The following is a 9,373-nucleotide window of genomic DNA, read 5'->3' on the forward strand; positions in this document are numbered from 1 at the left end:
ACATTTCCAGATCACCAGAGCTCTCAAGTAGCTCGGGAAGTAGCGGGGGTGGAGGAGGGCAGAAAGGAAGACAGGTGCCGGGACTCCCACCAAGATGGTGCCCAGTGTGGACCACCCTCCCTTACTACGCCACTGGTTCTCTGTTTCTCCATCACTCTTTCCCATCATGTCTTAACATAATTATGATTTTGTGTTTTTTTGTTTTATCTTTATCTTTTTATTGTAAGCCGCTTAGACATTTTTTGATAGGCAGGATGCCAAATTTTAATAAAACTTGGAAACTTGGACAATACCCTATGAATTACAGTCTATTTTTTGCTGTCTACCCTACAATTATTAAACGTTGCCTACTCACATATTTCTGGAATAGATATGTCTCGAAATTTACTGTATCCTAGTATACTTCTAATTTTCCTTGGTAACTGATTCCACCAAACTATGGCCTAATAAGAAAATTGCTTAATTAAACTCATTTAATATACCACATGCTTAACCAGTGGATAATTTATCCTCAAATAATGTCTAGCAGAGATGCCAGAAGAAATATAGAGCAATGAAAACATGTAACTAGGAGTAATGCCATGCAGTATCTGATATACCCAAAGGAACATAATTTAAAAACAGGCACCCAATATAATTTAGCAAGCAGTGGAGCTGCTCGTTCAAATTTAAGGGCCTTATAAATCAGACAGGCTGCAGTATTTAAAGCAGTTTGAAGTTTCTTAAAAACTGATTTGTGACAGCCTACATACTGTATATTCCATTGCAATAGTCCACATGAGTTATTACAAGAGTTTGAACCAGTAGTTGACATATTGCAATCTCAAAAATAAGATCTAATTCTTCGGAGTTTCCATAGTATGCTCGTACACTAAGGCCTCTTTTACGAAGCCGTTTAGCGCTGGCCGCTGCGGTAACGGCCCCAAAGCCCATAGAGATTTAAAGGGTTCGGGGCTGTTGCCGCACGGCAGCCACTAGCGTGGCTTTGTAAAAGAGGGGGTAAGGGATTCATTTTCAAAAAAGAACAACATCCAAAAAGTGGTATAAAGGGGCAGATGGACATTTTTCTCACCAAACCCTTCCAATTCGCTATTTTTTCAACCTATTTTCTAGACGGATTTCTATGCTGTTCATCTGCAGTTTGTTTAAATCTCAAGGGGGGCATGTTAGAGGTGTAGTATGGGGTATTAGGTCAAATAGTGCCATGGTATCTAGCGCAAACTGGGCAATTATACCACCAATTATGGCAACTGAGATCAGAGAATGTGAAGCAATTATTGGAATGAGTTCCCTAAATTAAGTAGAAACCAAGGCAAGAGCTTTTTTTCAATTGCTGATGCTTTGCTATGGAACAAGCTTCTGGGTTATCTGCACTGTTGTGTTGCCTTGTTGCAGTTTAAGAAATCCGTGACGATCCATTTGTTTATTCATGCTTTCTCTGCTTTTTACTTTGGTTTTCAACCGTTGATCCATTGTACAGGCTTGGAAGCAATTGCTTTCTTTGTAGTTGTTCTCTCTGTTTGTTTTGATATTATATTTTCATTGAATTGCTTTTATGTATGTTTTTAATCAGTAAGCGGGGGTATAAATGTTAAAATAAATAAATAAAAATATTTGTGGTGCTTTTCTGGAAGATTCACGATTTTTTTTCTTCTTAAGGTGTTGTCTCAATATCTCACCCAAATTTGTGCCTTACTTATGTGAGCTAAAGAAGAAAAAGAATCACATTCGTTTTCTCAATGGCAATTTTTTTGCCCTTTCCATGAGAGCAAGGCCTCCTTGCTGCAAAATGGGTATGTGCAGTATAAGAACATGAGTATTTTTGTTTTGCTGAGAAACATATTCACTTTTTCAATCTGCATTCCCAATGCCAGGGACAACGAGTCTACATGTCTTTTTTACTTATCAGTTTTAACGGGCCCTTACATCAGTTATTCAATATTTTCTTTCATTTTGTGCCAAAAAGCTGAAAATTGCTTATTATTTTCCTAATAATAAACATGCAAATTGATCCACATTGGGAAGAATAACGTGAATCTTAGTTACCAGATGCTAGGGTCCACCTTGTGGATTAGCGCCCAAGAAAAGGATCTGCGTATTATTGTAGACAATACGATGAAACCTTCCACCCAATGTGCGGCGGCGGCCAAAAAAGTAAACAGGATGCTGGGAATTATTAAAAAAGGGATGGTTAACAAGACTAAAATGTTATAATGCCCCTGAATTGCTCCATGGTGTGACCTCACCTGGAGTATTGCGTTCAATTCTGGTCTCCTTATCTCAAGAAAGATATAGTGGCGCTAGAAAAGGTTCAAAAAAGAGCAACCAAGATGGTAAAGGGGATGGAATTCCTCTCGTATGAGGAAAGACTAAAACGGTTAGGTCAGTTTGGAAAAGAGACGGCTGAGGGGGAGATATGATTGAAGTCTACAAAGTCCTGAGTGGAATAGAACGGGTGCAAGTGGATCGATTTTTCACTCTGTCAAAAAATACAAAAACTAGGGGGGGACACTCAATGAAGTTACAGGGAAATACTTTCAAAACCAATAGGAGGAAATGTTTTTTCACTCAGAGAATAGTTAAGCTCTGGAACGAATTGCCAGAGGATGTGGTAAGAGCAGATAGTGTAGCTGGTTTTAAGAAAGGTTTGGACAAGTTCCTGGAGGAAAAGTCCATAGTCTGTTATTGAGAAAGACATGAGGGAAGCCACTGCTTGCCCTATATTGGTAGCATGGAATATTGCTACTCCTTGGGTTTTGGCCAGGTACTAGTGACCTGGATTGGCCACCGTGAGACCTGACTACTGGGCTTGATGGACCATTGGTCTGACCCAGTGAGGCTATTCTTATGTGATTATGAAGCCATGCACAGAGCTTTCTGTGCACCATACCTGTGACTGATGAATCATATTCACCGGCTGAAAAATTATAATGGTTGCAGGACATAGTATAACATATGCATAGCTGCCACTGGATGCTCCCTATGAGGGTCTGCTAAGATCTCTCACTCTAGGTTTGTATGCAGTTCATTCAGTCTGGATATAAAAAGATCAACCAACTTTTGGCTCTGACTTGGAAAAAGATTCGCCCAGGAAAGTGTGCTCCTATGTGAGATTCAGGAAAGACTCTCTGACCTTCCCTAAAGACTCCTCCAAGACCTTGTATTTTCCATACAGTATTCAGGTACTCTTGGAGTTTTTACCTAATGGAGAGAGCTCAAGGGTAAAAAAGCTCTATGGACATTTTTGCTGTCAGTTGTGATGTGGTACATCTAGGAACATGGCACACTAACACAGAAGCAGTGTGTAGAGAAAGTTCTCGGTTGCTGAAACTTTGTTACATGGCCACAGCTGGGGAAGCCAGCTGTTAAGAGAATGTTCTTGACCTGTACGATGATAGAGTGCCAGGTTTCCTCACACAGGTGTTCTCACACAATTGAGCACTGTCTTTCTGTGCCATCTTTTCTGTTCTCATGTCTATGACATAATTCTAAAAGTCATGCTTTTGTTCTGAGGATCTGGCTGGATTTTGTTTTGCTCAAAAGCAGTGAGGAACATGATGTTGAGGGAATTAACCAACACTTGAGAAATTCACCATAAATGTACAGTGGAGACATAAATACCCACAGAACAGCCTTCTACATGTGCAAAGGAGCAAATAGGTTTGTGCTTTGCACAGAAATACTCTAAAATAATATTGTATAGTACGGGGCACATGTCTACTTGGAAAAAAAAAAGTCTGAAAGCTGCTCATGTGTGCCCAAGTAAAGACACTGAAAACTTTAAACACACTGTCCACTTGCATAAGCATACATAGGCGCACACCCATATGTACCAATCTTTCAAATTAGCCTACTGCAAGCACTTCAAATGCCATAAACAGAGTTCTCACATAGCCTTCCTCAACTACCCCCTGAGCTGGAACAGTCTGCTTTATGGTGTCCCAGCACCTGGAGCCAATAACTATGACAATCAAACTCTACATCTACACTGCTAATTTACATGATCTTCTGGAAGTCCAGAGAAAGTGCCCTTGAATTCTCTCATTTGCTTCCACTGACCTCAGAAGAAGAAGCCTGTGGGGTCTCAAAAGCTCAAGGACAATAATGCCTTTGGATAATTCTCGTTCAGTGAAATGTATGATCATGTAAAGAAGCCATTTTACTTCAGGACTAATGTGGTTACTAGAATTTTACATTTAGACTCCTGCAGCTGAACATGGTAATGCAAATACTGAGATCCCAGATCAGCCCCCACGCCCAAGCACTATAACACTATATTCAAACTATTATTGGCCAATAAATTGAAGATGTTGTGAGAGAGACAAGCAAGATTCCCCACAATTGTAAACTAATTTAATTCGATCAAGTACAAAGCAGCACTATCGGCCTAAGGCTACAAGTCATTTTTAGAATAATTTTTTTTAAATCTCACTTTGTGCTCTATTTTAGAAATTTGGAAACTTCTCTTACCCTGGCAGCTGACGGCTGTACAGTGCTTGGTCTAGGAATGAATGCCTGTATGGGCAGAAGCAGTGTCGCACTACCTACAGTTGTGCTAACCAATCTTATTTCGGGGCAGAAACATCACAAAATGACTGGGCTCCCTCAGAACTGAAATTACTCATTTTTATTTTCTTTTGAAGAAGGAGACAAGAGCATCTGAGCCCACAGCTCCGTGTATTTGCTTTGCTTATACTGGTGAGATCTTGAAAAAAAAAAAAACATAACCTGCAGTGTTTATTAGTAATTATCATTTGTTAGCATGCCTCAAAAATGATAGTACAAGCAAAATCGACTTAATGTGCATTAAGCAATATACGAGGGTTGGTTTGAAAAGTTTGGTAAAAAAAAAAAAAGGCAAGATAAACATAGTCTCCATCGAGGGCTATTTTTCCTACAATATGAAAAAAAACGGAACTACACTGGACTAAGGCTCTGATTCTGCGCACTTTAAAGGAGCCCTTAGTGCCAGTACAGTTTCTAGCTATCCTGTTTCATTTGCAGGTAGCAAGAAATTGCACATCTGGTATTACTTACACTTATTTTATGTGTTCTGTCCTTACCTTGAGTTGGAATAATTGTACGTCAATTGCTGTGTCACTGTTTTATTACGTGTGTTGTGATGTAATTCACTTACGGGCCCTTTTACCAAAACTTAGCATTTGCTAACGGATTCTAAAAATGGCGCCATTAGGAAGACACCAGTAGGCTCTCTACCGGTGCCTGAGTTAATTATTTTAGTTGGTTATCAATGGCATGGTAATTGACTGCATCATTAAAAACAAATTAAAAGAAAAAAAAGTAGGTGTCATGAGGTGCCTACAAAACACAGCAGGAATCGCATCTCTGTAGATACTTAGCGTCACACATCCAAAGAGGCATGGTTATGGGCGGGACTGATGTTCAGCACCACTAAGGGCTCTTTTTACGAAGCTAACCCCCACGCTAGCAGAAAAACTACCGCCTGCTCAAGAGGAGGCGGTAGTGGCTAGCGTGGCCAGCAAATTAGCGCACACTATTACGCACGTTAAACCACTAACGCGGCTTTGTAAAAGGAGCCCTAAGCGTGTCTCTGTATTGAAGGTAGGTGCCAGAAATGTAGACCTGTAAAACACTGGCCTATATTACTGGTCAAAAACAAACAAACAAAAAAATCCAACAATCAAAAATTGCAAAAAGCAAAACAAAAATGTAATTCAAAATATGAACCTCATTAGGTAAGTCCTTAAATATCAAACATTTTCAAAAGGTTAAGATCTGAAACAGATGATTCCATGAACAGATAGATCATCAGTGGCAAGGAGATAAGGCCTCAGACCATATGTCCGTATCACATGCCAGCCTAATGGCTGCTCAGCCAATGCGGACAAAGATCTTAATCACTGGCCTTCCTCCGCCACCTCCAATTAATGTGCAAACCACGCTTTATGGTATATAAATACCTCAAAATATGAAAGTCCACTTCTCTGAGTGATATCAAGCAAGTCATAAAGAGAGCATTTGGTGTACACTAATGTCCGTTAGCATGCATTAAACTTTAGTAAAAGGGCCCCTTAGAGGGAATTTATCAAGATGTGTTACTGTTAAAATGGGTTATTTTAACAAAAGTTGTGCTATTTTAACACAAGGTTTCATTGGATAAAATGGGACCCCATGCTAAAATAGCACAACTTGTGGTAAAATAAAGTGTAGTTACTTACCTATAACGTAGGTTCTCCGTGGACAGCGGGATAGTCAGCCACATATGGGTGTTGTCCCAACAGCTCCCAATTTGCGGATAAGCTCTCCAATAGCTCAGAGAGATTTTTTTTTTTTTTTTTCTCTGAGCACGTGCAGTGCCCGGGCCTCACTGGGCATGCCCGAGCCCTACCCATTTCCCCATGCTTCCCCCTAATCCCCAGTCTTTAGTTTCCACCCGTTCCCATCGGTCAGATTTTCTACAGCTCTCCATTACAACTTTTCTACTCATCACATTGAAGATGCCTGAATCATCTAAAGAAACGACTGGGATGCAGGAGAAGGATGAATACACTGGATCCTCATGAATTGTGCGCCCACTGATTGGATCCGGCGCTCGAGGTTTCCGTGTTGCTTGCATTGTGCGCACATGTCACCATGTGCACGCAAGCTAAGGAAGAGGGCACTGAGAGACTTCATGAAGAGGCGTGAGGCCCCAGATTCTTCCTCCAGCAGCCATCCTCATCGGAATGCAGCAACGGGGGATCCACAACTTATGGTAAATATGTACAGGGTGAAGCAAAGCAAACAAAATAAAAAAGTAACCCCTAGAGTTTTTTGCTGCATGTGGAATTTCAATATGAAATTTTACAGCTTTATTTGTTGTTACCCTCTGCTTTATTGTGCTGAGAGGAATGAGATTTTCTTTAACAATAGTGAAGTTATAGAGTTTTTTTAGCGTGTCCACCCAACGATTTTCGCACATTCAAAAATGTTTGTAAAATGACCAACACAAAAAGGGGACAGAAATCCACAAGAGGAAAACACAAAAAGAACAGAGGATAAAAATGTGAAGTACCTGGATGAATCCAGGAAAGTTATATTATCACAGAATATGATATGGTTGAATACACAGAAGTTATATTAACAAGGAGGTCCTCCTCGATAATATAATTTCTGTGTTATATATTTTTATTATTAAAGAGTTTTTACCTTTACTGATGTCCAATTTTTGGGTTCTCTGCCGTTCCTGTATTCATCCAGGTACTTCACATTTTATCCACTGTTCTTTTTTGTAAAACTACCAGTTTTTTGGGGAAAAAACCCCAAACACAGCACAGCACAGCACAGCTTACTGTTAATGTTGGAGGTCTATCTACAAGTTTCATCCAAAGCTATAATCACTGAATTCAAGCAAGCACTGTTAAGTAAATCGATTTTTCACTCCGTCAAAAATTACAAAGACAATGAAGTTACAGAGAAATATTTTTAAAACCAATAGGAGGGAAAAATTTTTTCACTCAGAGAATAGTTAAGCTCTGGAACGCGTTGCCATAGGATGTAGTAAGAGCGGATAGTGTAGCTGATTTTAAGAAAGGTTTGGACAAGTTCCTGGAGGAAAAGTCCATAGTCTGTTATTGAGAAAGATATGGGGGAAACATGTCCGGGGGTCTGGATGGCTTTTCAAAAACCTGACACTTTCTCCGGGTTTTGAAAAGCCTCCTCAAATTGCGTCAGGCAGGGAGGAAATCCATGCATGCCCAGATGCCATGCGATGACATCACACGCATGCATGCGCGGATTTCCTCCCTGCCTGACAAGTGCAGGCAGTGGGTGGTGGGGCTGGGGCGGGGCTAGGGTAGGACTGGGGGTGGGATTAGTGTGTTACAGGGTGGGGTGGGTGGAACTGAGCAAGCCTGTGGCAGGTCTAGAGGTCCGTATTTTCCAATTGGAAAATCTGGCAACCCTACATTTACAGTTCCCTCTATGCTGAGCAGGAGTTCTACACCTATGGTCCTGCCAGTGAGTGGATCTATTTCACTAGCACATTTTCAATACTTGTACCTGTTCCTACTGTTTGAAAATACAGTATTGTAACACTGCCCCCTACTGGTAGCAATGCAATTGGAGGACTCTTGCTTAGCTTAGAGAGAACAGTGGAATATTGCTACACCTTGGGTTTTGACCAAGTACTAGTGACCTGGATTGGCCACCATGAGAACGGGCTACTGGGCTTGATGGACCATTGGTCTGACCAAGTAAGGCTATTCTTATGTTCTTACTCTGTTGTAGTTCAAACATTTTTAACATGCAAGAATTGCTAGGCAGGTCTTAATAAAAAGAATTTGCAAAAAATTGCTAGGTAGTAACACTAAAATGTCAGTAGCATTCACTTATCTTAAGATAATTAAACCTCCCTTTTACAAAACCATGCTAGAATTTAAAGCGACAGCCGTAGCAGTAACAGTACTGACGCTCATAGAATTCTATGAGCATCAGAGCTGCTACTGGTGTGACCAGCACTAAAAACTACCCTATGGTTTGTAAAAAGGGGGGGAGGGGTAAATATTGTTTAATAGTAATATGTAAGTATGATAACTAAGACCTTCCCAAAGCGACAAAGGCCTGTGTTAAAGCTGGACGTGGGCACTTTTGGCCATATTCTATAAATGGCACCCTAATCATGGGTGCCTATCAATGCCTAAGTTTGGGATCCATGCTGAACTTAATATTTTTAATTGGCTAAATCAGTGTTGTAATTGACCACACCAATTTTCAGCCAATCAAAAAAAAAAAAAAAAGCATTTTAAGAATTTGTTGCTGAACTCTTAAGATGTCTAGCGATAGGCTCCAGAGTAATCTAAGGAAATACCTTTTTACAGAAAGGGTGGTAAATGCATGGAACAGTCTCCTGGAAGAGGTGGTGGAAAGAGAGACTGTGTCTGAATTCAAGAAAGCCTGGGATAGGCACATGGGATCTCTTAGAGAGAGGAAGAGATAATGGTTGCTGCGGATGGGCAGAATGGATGGGCCATTTAGCCTTTATCTGCTATCATGTTTCTATGTTTATATAATTGAATAGGAAAGACAAGAGGAGGGAGGGTAATACATAGGGATGGGCTCTGCTTATTGGCCACCAGGAAGCATTGGGGAGAGTGGATATGAGTTAACTGTAAGCATAAGAAAAGAGGTAATTCTTAAGAGCAGGTTTAAAAATGGTAGATTGAAAGCAGAGAAGGTGTCACAGGGGAGAGACGAAGGGGATTGTGTAATGAGGGGAGAAGGGTGGGTAGGATGAGGGAGGATATTGCGGAGATTAAGAATTTTGACCTCAAAGTTGGTGGCAAGATCTTGAGCAGAGGGTTAAGATGAGATGGGTGGTAAGAGATTTGAGGATTCTGTATAAGGCAGCTGA

This window comes from Geotrypetes seraphini, chromosome 8, assembly GCF_902459505.1.
Source record: "Geotrypetes seraphini chromosome 8, aGeoSer1.1, whole genome shotgun sequence".
NCBI classification, from domain to species: Eukaryota; Metazoa; Chordata; class Amphibia; order Gymnophiona; family Dermophiidae; genus Geotrypetes; species Geotrypetes seraphini.